This window comes from Myxine glutinosa, chromosome 1 (assembly GCF_964187855.1).
Source record: "Myxine glutinosa chromosome 1, kmMyxGlut1.1, whole genome shotgun sequence".
NCBI lineage: Eukaryota > Metazoa > Chordata > Myxini > Myxiniformes > Myxinidae > Myxine > Myxine glutinosa.
Window position 1 is genome coordinate 379898772 of NC_136261.1, and position 15901 is coordinate 379914672.

Genomic DNA, 15901 nt, shown 5'->3' on the forward strand with positions numbered 1-15901 from the left:
GATCGGGACACCGGGATTCATTCCGGTCGCTCGGTCGGCCCGGAGGTGGGGGTGCGGGGCCTGTCACGGAACGTCAAAGCAAACGGCCTGCCGGGGCCGCCCAAAAGTCGGGCGTGAGGGGCGCGTCCACTAATGGAACGCCTCTCGCTTCCCAGATCGAGGGCCACGTGGTCAGGAGAACCTCGTCCCTTCTGGTTGCCCTGCCGTCCCACCGGGAGCGCTGGCAGGGTGTACTTCAAACTAAGCTTAAGTGTCAAGTGTTAAGTTCCTCCTTGCCCTCGCAAGGGAAAGGCTAGGGTCAAGCTCTTCCAAATTTCCAAACACTAGAAATCGGACGTCTCAAATTAATTAACTAATTTGTTAATACATCTCAGTCGCCCGTGACCTCTCTAGCGCGGGCGTCGAACCAGTTCATTTCCGGGCGACCGGGCCGAGTATCGGCTCGGCCGTGGCCGAAGCCGTTGATTCCGCCGTAGCATGCTAACGCGTAGGCTCGTGCGTCCCCGGTCCACCGGGGCTCCGCAGTTGTCCTACCGTGCCCATGTCGCCATGCTCCCTGAATAAGAGAGTCAGACGTGGTGCCCGGGGACGGAGGTCGCTGTCTAAACATGGTAGCGCTAGGCCAGTGGGACCGCCGGGACCCACGTGCACTCACAAGTTGTTCTGCGCGTGGGCGGCAGTATCAGACCGGGGCGCCCAAACGCTCCCCGGCTAAAGTTCATCCTGAAAGCACCCACATTGTGCGGACAAACCAAGTCAAGGGCCACGTGGTCAGGAGAACCTCATCCCTTCCAGTCACACTGTGCCTATCGGCCGGCCTCGAAGACCGAAATTGTGACGGTGTCACCCGAAAAATCATGCAGCGAAAATGAATGAACTCATTCATTTCGTCATCGAAACAGTGACGCGCATGAATGGATGAACGAGATCCTCACTGTCCCTATCTACTATCCAGCGAACCCACAGCCAAGGGAACGGGTTTGGCGGAATCAGTGGGGAAAGAAAACCCTTTTGAGCTTGACTCTAGCCCGACTCTGTGAAGGGACTTGAGAGGTCGCAGGCACTCAATAGGGCTGGACCCGTTAAATATCGGGGATTTTTGGTAAAATTACCTCAGGGTAAAGTTACATAGGAAAACACCGGGTTAAATTTCCGTCGCCGAAGGACTCTATTTCTTATTGCGAAATTCTCTAAGACTTCGCCTCTAGGAGTTATTGAAAATATTAACTTATATAAAAATTAGTTTTCTAAGACTGAAGCGCAGTAACGTCATCACGCCCTTAGTTTTCTAAGACTGAAGCACAGTGACGTCATCACACCCCCGCCATGAGTGTCGAAGGTCTTTCAAAGAAGAAGAGCTCGGAGTTGGACTGGACACGAGGCAGAGCGGACGCCATTTGGAAGAGCTGAGAGGACTCAGTCGTGATAGGGTGAGCCTGAGTGAGTATATCAAGACAAGAACAAGATCTAGAAGGAGGTATGTACGGTGCGATTCATATAATATATTGTTTAGTTATCGTAGATGAGGAATTTGGGGTCGGAATGGGTGGTCGGCCTGGGTGACTTGGTCTCGACTAGATGCTAGCCCACACCTCATTTTGTCCAATAAAGTGGTTTTAAAATATTTTTTGATGGTTCTCATGCTTATCATTAGATGCATAACGTTCGTAGCGAGGTGTGGATATATGGATTGACATCGGATGGTCTGAGATTCGGGATTTAGGAGTTTCGAAGTTTTTTCATTAGGAATATATGCGATTTGTTTTGGGGGGCCCTTAGAGCTAACAGAGGCTCGGATTTTAAATCTGATTCCGGATTTCGCAGTCGCTAGTACGTCTTAACACTCGACAGAAACTGGCCCCGCGAAATTTCCAGGATTTTCGGTAAAATTACTTCAGGGTAAATTTACATAGGAAAACCCCATGCTAAATTTTCGTTGCCGAAGGACTTTATTTTTTGCGAAATTCATCCTGACTTCGCCTCTAGGAGGATACAGGGGTATCTGTGGATAACGGGAACCTTTATTTGGCGAAATTCGGACTGGTATTGACCGAGTTATTCAAAATATTAACTTATATCAAATAAATCTTTTGAGGTGAAAGCGCGATGACGTCACCACGTCACCACGTCACCACGTCACGTCACACCGGGAGCGCACTTATATAGGGTGCGCACTAATGCGCACCTGTATCGTTGGAGGTATTGACTTATATAGGGTTGGTTTTCTAAGGCTTATATCAGAATATTAACTTATATCAAATGGGTCTTTTGAGGTGAAAGTGTGATGACGTCACCACGTCACGCGGCACGAATGCGCGCCTGTGTCGTTGGAGGTACTGACTTCTATAGGGAGGCCCCATCACCCTCCCCCATCACCCTCCCCCATCACCCTGCCATCACCCTCCCATCACCCTGCCATCACCCTCCCATCACCCTCCCATCACCCTTTATTGGACCATTTGACTTCTATAGGGTTGGTTTTCAAAGGCTTATATCAAAAGATTAACTTATATCAAATAAGTATTTTAAGGTGGAAACGCGATGACGTCACCGTGTCACGCGGCACGAATGATTCCATTGTGCACGCTTTCGTTTTATTTCCAAATTAAAATCTGTTTTCACTTTTGCCGTAAAAATGACATCAGTGCAGCGAGTGTGGTATCTTATTTGGTGAAATTCGGTCGATTTGTAGTGGTGAAAATAAAATGCCATCACCCTGCCATCACCCTCCCATCACCCTGCCATCACCCTCCCATCACCCTTCCATCACCCTCCCATCACCCTGCCATCACCCTCCCATCACCCTCCCATCACCCTTTATTGGACCATTTGACTTCTATAGGGTTGGTTTTCTAAGGCTTATATCAAAATATCAATTTATATCAAATAAATCTTTTAAGGTGAAAGCGCGATGACGTCACCACGTCACGCGGCACGAATGCGCGCCTGTGTCGTTGGAGGTACTGACTTCTATAGGGTTGGTTTTCTTAGGCTTATATCAAAATATTAACTTATATCAAATGTCTTTTAAGATGAAAGCGCGATGACGTCACCACGTCACGCGGCACGAATGCGCACCTGTGTTGTGGAGGTATTGACTTCTATAGGGTTGGTTTTCTAAGGCTTATATCAAAATATTAACTTATATCAAATGTCTTTTAAGATGAAAGCGCGATGACGTCACCACGTCACGCGGCACGAATGCGCGCCTGTGTCGTCGGAGGTATTGACTTCTATAGGGTTGGTTTTCTAAGGCTTATAACAAAATATTAACTTATATCAAATAAGTCTTTTAAGGTGGAAACGCGATGACGTCACCGCGTCACGCGGCACGAATGATTCCATTGTGCACGCTTTCGTTTTATTTCCAAATTAAAATCTGTTTTCACTTTTGCCATAAAAATGACATCAGTGCAGCGAGTGTGGTATCTTATTTGGTGAAATTCGGTCGATTTGAAGTGGTGAAAATAAAATGCCATCACCCTGCCATCACCCTCCCATCACCCTGCCATCACCCTCCCATCACCCTGCCATCACCCTGCCATCACCCTCCCATCACCCTCCCATCACCCTCCCATCACCCTTTATTGGACCATTTGACTTCTATAGGGTTGGTTTTCTAAGGCCTATATCAAGATATTAACTTATATCAAATAAGTCTTTTAAGGTGAAAGCGCGATGACGTCACCACGTCACCCGGCACGAATGCGCGCCTGTGTCGTTTGAGGTATTGACTTATATAGGGTTGGTTTTCTAAGGCTGTAGGCCGCTCCTCATTTTGTCGAATAAAGTGGTATTCGGGTGGTTCCGGTATTTGGGACCGCAGGGACGGAAAGTGCAGGTACGGGGTGCTTGGCACTCCCCAGCCGGCCCGCTCTGAAGGTTCGGATCGGGACACCGGGATTCATTCCGGTCGCCAGGTCGGCCCGGAGGTGGGGGTGTGGGGCCTTTCACGGAACGTCAAAACAAACGGCCTACCGGGGCCGCCCAAAAGTCGGGCGTGAGGGGTGCGTCCACTAATGGAACGCCTCTCGCTTCCCAGATTGAGGGCCACGTGGTCAGGAGAACCACGTCCCTTCTGGTTGCCCTGCCGTCCCACCGGGAGCGCTGGCAGGGTGTACTTCAAACTAAGCTTAAGTGTCAAGTGTTAAGTTCCTCCTTGCCCTTGCAAGGGAAAGGCTAGGGTCAAGCTCTTACAAATTTCCAAACACTAGAAATCGGACGTCTCAAATTAATTAACTAATTTGTTAATACATCTCAGTCGCCCGCGACCTCTCTAGCGCGGGCGTCGAACCAGTTCATTTCCGGGCGACCGGGCCGAGTATCGGCTCGGCCGTGGCCGAAGCCGTTGATTCCGCCGTAGCATGCTAACGCGTAGGATCGTGCGTCCCCGGTCCGCCGGGGCTCCGTAGGTGTCCTACCGTGCCCATGTCGCCATGCTCCCTGAATAAGAGAGTCAGACGTGGTGCCCGGGGATGGAGGTCGCTGTCTAAACATGGTACCGCTAGACCAGTGGGACCGCCGGGACCCACGTGCACTCACAAGTTGTTCTGCGCGTGGGCGGCAGTATCAGACCGGGGCGCCCAAACGCTCCCCGGCTAAAGTTCATCCTGAAATCACCCACATTGTGCGGACAAACCAAGTCAAGGGCCACGTGGTCAGGAGAACCTCGTCCCTTCCGGTCACACTGTGCCTATCGGCCGGCCTCGAAGACTGAAATTGTGACAGTGTCACCCGAAAAAACGGTGTCACCCTCCCCCATCACCCTCCCCCAACACCCTCCCATCACACTCCCATCACCCTCCCATCACCCTTTATTGGACCATTTGACTTCTATAGGGTTGGTTTTCTAAGGCTTATATCAAGATATTAACTTATATCAAATAAGTATTTTAAGGTGAAAGCGCGATGACGTCACCACGTCACACGGCACGAATGCGCACCTGTATCGTTGGAGGTATTGACTTATATAGGGCTGGTTTTCTAAGGCTGTAGGCCGCACCTCATTTTGTCAAAATAAAGTGGTATTCGGGTGGTTCCGGTATTTGGGACCGCAGGGAAGGAAAGTGCAGGTACGGGGTGCTTGGCACTCCCCAGCCGGCTCGATCTGAAGGTTTGGATCGGGACACCGGGATTCATTCCGGTCGCACGGTCGGCCCGGAGGTGGGGGTGCGGGGCCTGTCACGGAACGTCAAAGCAAACGGCCTGCCGGGGCCGCCCAAAAGTCGGGCGTGAGGGGCGCGTCCACTAATGGAACGCCTCTCGCTTCCCAGATCGAGGGCCACGTGGTCAGGAGAACCTCGTCCCTTCTGGTTGCCCTGCCGTCCCACCGGGAGCGCTGGCAGGGTGTACTTCAAACTAAGCTTAAGTGTCAAGTGTTAAGTTCCTCCTTGCCCTCGCAAGGGAAAGGCTAGGGTCAAGCTCTTCCAAATTTCCAAACACTAGAAATCGGACGTCTCAAATTAATTAACTAATTTGTTAATACATCTCAGTCGCCCGTGACCTCTCTAGCGCGGGCGTCGAACCAGTTCATTTCCGGGCGACCGGGCCGAGTATCGGCTCGGCCGTGGCCGAAGCCGTTGATTCCGCCGTAGCATGCTAACGCGTAGGCTCGTGCGTCCCCGGTCCACCGGGGCTCCGCAGTTGTCCTACCGTGCCCATGTCGCCATGCTCCCTGAATAAGAGAGTCAGACGTGGTGCCCGGGGACGGAGGTCGCTGTCTAAACATGGTAGCGCTAGGCCAGTGGGACCGCCGGGACCCACGTGCACTCACAAGTTGTTCTGCGCGTGGGCGGCAGTATCAGACCGGGGCGCCCAAACGCTCCCCGGCTAAAGTTCATCCTGAAAGCACCCACATTGTGCGGACAAACCAAGTCAAGGGCCACGTGGTCAGGAGAACCTCATCCCTTCCGGTCACACTGTGCCTATCGGCCGGCCTCGAAGACCGAAATTGTGATGGTGTCACCCGAAAAATCATGCAGCGAAAATGAATGAACTCATTCATTTCGTCATCGAAACAGTGACGCGCATGAATGGATGAACGAGATCCTCACTGTCCCTATCTACTATCCAGCGAACCCACAGCCAAGGGAACGGGTTTGGCGGAATCAGTGGGGAAAGAAAACCCTTTTGAGCTTGACTCTAGCCCGACTCTGTGAAGGGACTTGAGAGGTCGCAGTCACTCAATAGGGCTGGACCCGTTAAATTTCGGGGATTTTTGGTAAAATTACCTCAGGGTAAAGTTACATAGGAAAACACCGGGTTAAATTTCCGTCGCCGAAGGACTCTATTTCTTATTGCGAAATTCTCTAAGACTTCGCCTCTAGGAGTTATTGAAAATATTAACTTATATAAAAATTAGTTTTCTAAGACTGAAGCGCAGTAACGTCATCACGCCCTTAGTTTTCTAAGACTGAAGCACAGTGACGTCATCACACCCCCGCCATGAGTGTCGAAGGTCTTTCAAAGAAGAAGAGCTCGGAGTTGGACTGGACACGAGGCAGAGCGGACGCCATTTGGAAGAGCTGAGAGGACTCATGCGTGATAGGGTGAGCCTCAGTGAGTATATCAAGACAAGAACAAGATCTAGAAGGAGGTATGTACGGTGCGATTCATATAATATATTGTTTAGTTATCGTAGATGAGGAATTTGGGGTCGGAATGGGTGGTCGGCCTGGGTGACTTGGTCTCGACTAGATGCTAGCCCACACCTCATTTTGTCCAATAAAGTGGTTTTAATATATTTTTTGATGGTTCTCATGCTTATCATTAGATGCATAACGTTCGTAGCGAGGTGTGGATATATGGATTGACATCGGATGGTCTGAGATTCGGGATTTAGGAGTTTCGAAGTTTTTTCATTAGGAATATATGCGATTTGTTTTGGGGGGCCCTTAGAGCTAACAGAGGCTCGGATTTTAAAGCTGATTCCGGATTTCGCAGTCGCTAGTACGTCTTAACACTCGACAGAAACTGGCCCCGCGAAATTTCCAGGATTTTCGGTAAAATTACTTCAGGGTAAATTTACATAGGAAAACCCCATGCTAAATTTTCGTTGCCGAAGGACTTTATTTTTTGCGAAATTCATCCTGACTTCGCCTTTAGGAGGATACAGGGGTATCTGTGGATAACGGGAACCTTTATTTGGCGAAATTCGGACTGGTATTGACCGAGTTATTCAAAATATTAACTTATATCAAATAAATCTTTTGAGGTGAAAGCGCGATGACGTCACCACGTCACGCGGCACGAATGCGCGCCTGTGTCGTTGGAGGTACTGACTTCTATAGGGTTGGTTTTCTAAGGCTTATATCAAAATATTAACTTATATCAAATGTCTTTTAAGATGAAAGCGCGATGACGTCACCACGTCACGCGGCACGAATGCGCACCTGTGTCGTTGGAGGTATTGACTTCTATAGGGTTGGTTTTCTAAGGCTTATATCAAAATATTAACGTATATCAAATGTCTTTTAAGATGAAAGCGCGATGACGTCACCACGTCACGCGGCACGAATGCGCGCCTGTGTCGTCGGAGGTATTGACTTCTATAGGGTTGGTTTTCTAAGGCTTATATCAAAATATTAACTTATATCAAATAAGTCTTTTAAGGTGGAAACGCGATGACGTCACCGCGTCACGCGGCACGAATGATTCCATTGTGCACGCTTTCGTTTTATTTCCAAATTAAAATCTGTTTTCACTTTTGCCGTAAAAATGACATCAGTGCAGCGAGTGTGGTATCTTATTTGGTGAAATTCGGTCCATTTGAACTGGTATTTGGGACCGCAGGGACGGAAAGTGCAGGTACGTGGTGCTTGGCACTCCCCAGCCGGCCCACACTGAAGGTTCGGATCGGGACACCGGGATTCATTCCGGTCGCACGGTCGGCCCGGAGGTGGGGGTGCGGGACCTGTCACAGAACGTCAAAACAAACGGCCTGCCGGGGCCGCCCAAAAGTCGGGCATGAGGGGCGCGTCCACTAATGGAACGCCTCTCGCTTCCCAGATCGAGGGCCACGTGGTCAGGAGAACCTCGTCCCTTCTGGTTGCCCTGCCGTCCCACCGGGAGCGCTGGCAGGGTGTACTTCAAACTAAGCTTAAGTGTCAAGTGTGAAGTTCCTCCTTGCCCTCGCAAGGGAAAGGCTAGGGTCAAGCTCTTCCAAATTTCCAAACACTAGAAATCGGACGTCTCAAATTAATTAACTAATTTGTTAATACATCTCAGTCGCCCGCGACCTCTCTAGCGCAGGCGTCGAACCAGTTCATTTCCGGGCGACCGGGCCGAATATCGGCCCGGCCGTGGCCGAAGCCGTTGATTCCGCCGTAGCACGCTAACGCGTAGGCTCGCGCGTCCCCGGTCCGCCGGCGCTCCGTGGGTGTCCTACCGTGCCCGGTACTGCTGATCTCTCAAACTTCCGGGAGTAGGTGCCGGTGCCCGGGGACGGACTTCGCTGTCTAAACATGGTAGCGCTAGGCCAGTGGGACCGCCGGGACCCACGTGCACTCACAAGTTGTTCTGCGCGTGGGCGGCAGTATCAGACCGGGGCGCCCAAACGCTCCCCGGCTAAAGTTCATCCTGAAAGCACCCACATTGTGCGGACAAACCAAGTCAAGGGCCACGTGGTCAGGAGAACCTCATCCCTTCCGGTCACACTGTGCCTATCGGCCGGCCTCGAAGACCGAAATTGTGACGGTGTCACCCGAAAAATCATGCAGCGAAAATGAATGAACTCATTCATTTCGTCATCGAAACAGTGACGCGCATGAATGGATGAACGAGATCCTCACTGTCCCTATCTACTATCCAGCGAACCCACAGCCAAGGGAACGGGTTTGGCGGAATCAGTGGGGAAAGAAAACCCTTTTGAGCTTGACTCTAGCCCGACTCTGTGAAGGGACTTGAGAGGTCGCAGGCACTCAATAGGGCTGGACCCGTTAAATTTCGGGGATTTTTGGTAAAATTACCTCAGGGTAAAGTTACATAGGAAAACACCGGGTTAAATTTCCGTCGCCGAAGGACTCTATTTATTATTGCGAAATTCTCTAAGACTTCGCCTCTAGGAGTTATTGAAAATATTAACTTATATAAAAATTAGTTTTCTAAGACTGAAGCGCAGTAACGTCATCACGCCCTTAGTTTTCTAAGACTGAAGCACAGTGACGTCATCACACCCCCGCCATGAGTGTCGAATGTCTTTCAAAGAAGAAGAGCTCGGAGTTGGACTGGACACGAGGCAGAGCGGACGCCATTTGGAAGAGCTGAGAGGACTCAGTCGTGATAGGGTGAGCCTGAGTGAGTATATCAAGACAAGAACAAGATCTAGAAGGAGGTATGTACGGTGCGATTCATATAATATATTGTTTAGTTATCGTAGATGAGGAATTTGGGGTCGGAATGGGTGGTCGGCCTGGGTGACTTGGTCTCGACTAGATGCTAGCCCACACCTCATTTTGTCCAATAAAGTGGTTTTAAAATATTTTTTGATGGTTCTCATGCTTATCATTAGATGCATAACGTTCGTAGCGAGGTGTGGATATATGGATTGACATCGGATGGTCTGAGATTCGGGATTTAGGAGTTTCGAAGTTTTTTCATTAGGAATATATGCGATTTGTTTTGGGGGGCCCTTAGAGCTAACAGAGGCTCGGATTTTAAAGCTGATTCCGGATTTCGCAGTCGCTAGTACGTCTTAACACTCGACAGAAACTGGCCCCGCGAAATTTCCAGGATTTTCGGTAAAATTACTTCAGGGTAAATTTACATAGGAAAACCCCATGCTAAATTTTCGTTGCCGAAGGACTTTATTTTTTGCGAAATTCATCCTGACTTCGCCTCTAGGAGGATACAGGGGTATCTGTGGATAACGGGAACCTTTATTTGGCGAAATTCGGACTGGTATTGACCGAGTTATTCAAAATATTAACTTATATCAAATAAATCTTTTGAGGTGAAAGCGCGATGACGTCACCACGTCACGCGGCACTAATGCGCACCTGTATCGTTGGAGGTATTGACTTATATAGGGTTGGTTTTCTAAGGCTTATATCAGAATATTAACTTATATCAAATGGGTCTTTTGAGGTGAAAGTGTGATGACGTCACCACGTCACGCGGCACGAATGCGCGCCTGTGTCGTTGGAGGTACTGACTTCTATAGGGAGGCCCCATCACCCTCCCCCATCACCCTCCCCCATCACCCTGCCATCACCCTCCCATCACCCTGCCATCACCCTCCCATCACCCTCCCATCACCCTTTATTGGACCATTTGACTTCTATAGGGTTGGTTTTCAAAGGCTTATATCAAAAGATTAACTTATATCAAATAAGTATTTTAAGGTGGAAACGCGATGACGTCACCGTGTCACGCGGCACGAATGATTCCATTGTGCACGCTTTCGTTTTATTTCCAAATTAAAATCTGTTTTCACTTTTGCCGTAAAAATGACATCAGTGCAGCGAGTGTGGTATCTTATTTGGTGAAATTCGGTCGATTTGTAGTGGTGAAAATAAAATGCCATCACCCTGCCATCACCCTCCCATCACCCTGCCATCACCCTCCCATCACCCTTCCATCACCCTCCCATCACCCTGCCATCACCCTCCCATCACCCTCCCATCACCCTTTATTGGACCATTTGACTTCTATAGGGTTGGTTTTCTAAGGCTTATATCAAAATATCAATTTATATCAAATAAATCTTTTAAGGTGAAAGCGCGATGACGTCACCACGTCACGTGGCACGAATGCGCGCCTGTGTCGTTGGAGGTACTGACTTCTATAGGGTTGGTTTTCTTAGGCTTATATCAAAATATTAACTTATATCAAATGTCTTTTAAGATGAAAGCGCGATGACGTCACCACGTCACGCGGCACGAATGCGCACCTGTGTTGTGGAGGTATTGACTTCTATAGGGTTGGTTTTCTAAGGCTTATATCAAAATATTAACTTATATCAAATGTCTTTTAAGATGAAAGCGCGATGACGTCACCACGTCACGCGGCACGAATGCGCGCCTGTGTCGTCGGAGGTATTGACTTCTATAGGGTTGGTTTTCTAAGGCTTATAACAAAATATTAACTTATATCAAATAAGTCTTTTAAGGTGGAAACGCGATGACGTCACCGCGTCACGCGGCACGAATGATTCCATTGTGCACGCTTTCGTTTTATTTCCAAATTAAAATCTGTTTTCACTTTTGCCGTAAAAATGACATCAGTGCAGCGAGTGTGGTATCTTATTTGGTGAAATTCGGTCGATTTGAAGTGGTGAAAATAAAATGCCATCACCCTGCCATCACCCTCCCATCACCCTGCCATCACCCTCCCATCACCCTGCCATCACCCTGCCATCACCCTCCCATCACCCTCCCATCACCCTCCCATCACCCTTTATTGGACCATTTGACTTCTATAGGGTTGGTTTTCTAAGGCCTATATCAAGATATTAACTTATATCAAATAAGTCTTTTAAGGTGAAAGCGCGATGACGTCACCACGTCACCCGGCACGAATGCGCGCCTGTGTCGTTTGAGGTATTGACTTATATAGGGTTGGTTTTCTAAGGCTGTAGGCCGCTCCTCATTTTGTCGAATAAAGTGGTATTCGGGTGGTTCCGGTATTTGGGACCGCAGGGACGGAAAGTGCAGGTACGGGGTGCTTGGCACTCCCCAGCCGGCCCGCTCTGAAGGTTCGGATCGGGACACCGGGATTCATTCCGGTCGCCAGGTCGGCCCGGAGGTGGGGGTGTGGGGCCTTTCACGGAACGTCAAAACAAACGGCCTACCGGGGCCGCCCAAAAGTCGGGCGTGAGGGGTGCGTCCACTATTGGAACGCCTCTCGCTTCCCAGATTGAGGGCCACGTGGTCAGGAGAACCACGTCCCTTCTGGTTGCCCTGCCGTCCCACCGGGAGCGCTGGCAGGGTGTACTTCAAACTAAGCTTAAGTGTCAAGTGTTAAGTTCCTCCTTGCCCTTGCAAGGGAAAGGCTAGGGTCAAGCTCTTACAAATTTCCAAACACTAGAAATCGGACGTCTCAAATTAATTTACTAATTTGTTAATACATCTCAGTCGCCCGCGACCTCTCTAGCGCGGGCGTCGAACCAGTTCATTTCCGGGCGACTGGGCCGAGTATCGGCTCGGCCGTGGCCGAAGCCGTTGATTCCGCCGTAGCACGCTAACGCGTAGGATCGTGCGTCCCCGGTCCGCCGGGGCTCCGCAGGTGTCCTACCGTGCCCATGTCGCCATGCTCCCTGAATAAGAGAGTCAGACGTGGTGCCCGGGGATGGAGGTCGCTGTCTAAACATGGTACCGCTAGACCAGTGGGACCGCCGGGACCCACGTGCACTCACAAGTTGTTCTGCGCGTGGGCGGCAGTATCAGACCGGGGCGCCCAAACGCTCCCCGGCTAAAGTTCATCCTGAAACCACCCACATTGTGCGGACAAACCAAGTCAAGGGCCACGTGGTCAGGAGAACCTCGTCCCTTCCGGTCACACTGTGCCTATCGGCCGGCCTCGAAGACCGAAATTGTGACAGTGTCACCCGAAAAAACGGTGTCACCCTCCCCCATCACCCTCCCCCAACACCCTCCCATCACCCTCCCATCACCCTCCCATCACCCTTTATTGGACCATTTGACTTCTATAGGGTTGGTTTTCTAAGGCTTATATCAAGATATTAACTTATATCAAATAAGTATTTTAAGGTGAAAGCGCGATGACGTCACCACGTCACACGGCACGAATGCGCACCTGTATCGTTGGAGGTATTGACTTATATAGGGCTGGTTTTTCTAAGGCTGTAGGCCGCACCTCATTTTGTCAAAATAAAGTGGTATTCGGGTGGTTCCGGTATTTGGGACCGCAGGGAAGGAAAGTGCAGTTACGGGGTGCTTGGCACTCCCCAGCCGGCCCGATCTGAAGGTTCGGATCGGGACACCGGGATTCATTCCGGTCGCACGGTCGGCCCGGAGGTGGGGGTGCGGGGCCTGTCACGGAACGTCAAAGCAAACGGCCTGCCGGGGCCGCCCAAAAGTCGGGCGTGAGGGGCGCGTCCACTAATGGAACGCCTCTCGCTTCCCAGATCGAGGGCCACGTGGTCAGGAGAACCTCGTCCCTTCTGGTTGCCCTGCCGTCCCACCGGGAGCGCTGGCAGGGTGTACTTCAAACTAAGCTTAAGTGTCAAGTGTTAAGTTCCTCCTTGCCCTCGCAAGGGAAAGGCTAGGGTCAAGCTCTTCCAAATTTCCAAACACTAGAAATCGGACGTCTCAAATTAATTAACTAATTTGTTAATACATCTCAGTCGCCCGTGACCTCTCTAGCGCGGGCGTCGAACCAGTTCATTTCCGGGCGACCGGGCCGAGTATCGGCTCGGCCGTGGCCGAAGCCGTTGATTCTGCCGTAGCATGCTAACGCGTAGGCTCGTGCGTCCCCGGTCCACCGGGGCTCCGCAGTTGTCCTACCGTGCCCATGTCGCCATGCTCCCTGAATAAGAGAGTCAGACGTGGTGCCCGGGGACGGAGGTCGCTGTCTAAACATGGTAGCGCTAGGCCAGTGGGACCGCCGGGACCCACGTGCACTCACAAGTTGTTCTGCGCGTGGGCGGCAGTATCAGACCGGGGCGCCCAAACGCTCCCCGGCTAAAGTTCATCCTGAAAGCACCCACATTGTGCGGACAAACCAAGTCAAGGGCCACGTGGTCAGGAGAACCTCGTCCCTTCCGGTCACACTGTGCCTATCGGCCGGCCTCGAAGACCGAAATTGTGACGGTGTCACACGAAAAATCATGCAGCGAAAATGAATGAACTCATTCATTTCATCATCTAAACAGTGACGCACATGAATGGATGAACGAGATCCTCACTGTCCCTATCTACTATCCAGCGAACCCACAGCCAAGGGAACGGGCTTGGCGGAATCAGTGGGGAAAGAAAACCCTTTTGAGCTTGACTCTAGCCCGACTCTGTGGGGGGACTTGAGTGGCCGCAGGCACTCAATAGGGCTGGACCCGTAAAATTTCGGGGATTTTTGATAAAATTACCTCAGGGTAAAGTTACATAGGAAAACGCCAGGTTAAATTTCCGTCGCCGAAGGACTTTATTTTTATTACGAAATTCATCCCGACTTCACCTCTAGGAGTTATTGAAAATATTAACTTATATAAAAATTAGTTTTCTAAGACTGAAGCGCAATGACGTCATCACGCCCTTAATTTTCTAAGACTGAAGCGCAGTGACGTCATCACGCCCCCGCCACGAGTGTCGAAGGTCTTTCGAGGAAGAAGAGCTCGGAGTTGGACTGGACACGAGGTGGAGCGGACGCCATTTGGAAGAGCTGAGAGGACTCAGTCATGATAGGGTGAGGCTGTGTGAGTATATCAAGACAAGAACAAGATCTAGAAGGAGGTATGTACGGTGCGAGTCATATAATATATTGTTTAGTTATCGTCGATGAGGAATTTGGGGTCGGAATGGGTGGTCAGCCTGGGTGACTTGGTCTCGACTAGATGCTAGGCTGCACCTCATTTTGTCCAATAAAGTGGTTTAAAAATATTTTTTGATGGTTCTTATGCTTATCATTAGATGCATAACGTTCGTAGCGAGGTGTGGATATATGGATTAACATCGGATGGTCTGAGATTCGGGATTTAGGAGCTTCGAAGTTTTTTCATGAGGAATATATGCGATTTGTTTTGGGGGGCCCTTAGAGCTAACGGAGGCTCGGATTTTAATTCTGATTCCGGATTTCGCAGTCGTTAGTACGTCTTAACACTCGACAGAAACTGGCCCCGTGAAATTTCCAGGATTTTCGGTAAAATTACTTCAGGGTAAATTTACATAGGAAAACCCCATGCTAGATTTTCGTTGCCGAAGGACTTTATTTTTTGCGAAATTCATTCTGACTTCGCCTCTAGGAGGATACAGGGGTATCTGTGGATAACGGGAACCTTTATTTGGCGAAATTCGGACTGGTATTGACCAAGTTATTCAAAATATTAATTTATATCAAATAAATCTTTTGAGGTGAAAGCGCGATGACGTCACCACGTCACGCGGCACGAATGCGCACCTGTATCGTTGGAGGTATTGACTTATATAGGGTTGGTTTTCTAAGGCTTATATCAGAATATTAACTTATATCAAATGGGTCTTTTGAGGTGAAAGTGTGATGACGTCACCACGTCACGCGGCACGAATGCGCGCCTGTGTCGTTGGAGGTACTGACTTCTATAGGGTTGGTTTTCTAAGGCTTATATCAAAATATTAACTTATATCAAATGTCTTTTAAGATGAAAGCGCGATGACGTCACCACGTCACGCGGCACGAATGCGCACCTGTGTCGTTGGAGGTATTGACTTCTATAGGGTTGGTTTTCTAAGGCTTATATCAAAATATTAACTTATATCAAATGTCTTTTAAGATGAAAGCGTGATGACGTCACCACGTCATGCGGCACGAATGCGCGCCTGTGTCGTCGGAGGTATTGACTTCTATAGGGTTGGTTTTCTAAGGCTTATATCAAAATATTAACTTATATCAAATAAGTCTTTTAAGGTGGAAACGCGATGACGTCACCGCGTCACGCGGCACGAATGATTCCATTGTGCACGCTTTCGTTTTATTTCCAAATTAAAATCTGTTTTCAATTTTGCCGTAAAAATGACATCAGTGCAGCGAGTGTGGTATCTTATTTGGTGAAATTCGGTCCATTTGAAGTGGTGAAAATAAAATGCCATCACCCTGCCATCACCCTCCCATCACCCTGCCATCACCCTCCCATCACCCTCCCATCACCCTTTATTGGACCATTTGACTTCTATAGGGTTGGTTTTCTAAGGCTTATATCAAGATATTAACTTATATCAAATAAGTCTTTTAAGGTGAAAGCGCAATGACGTCA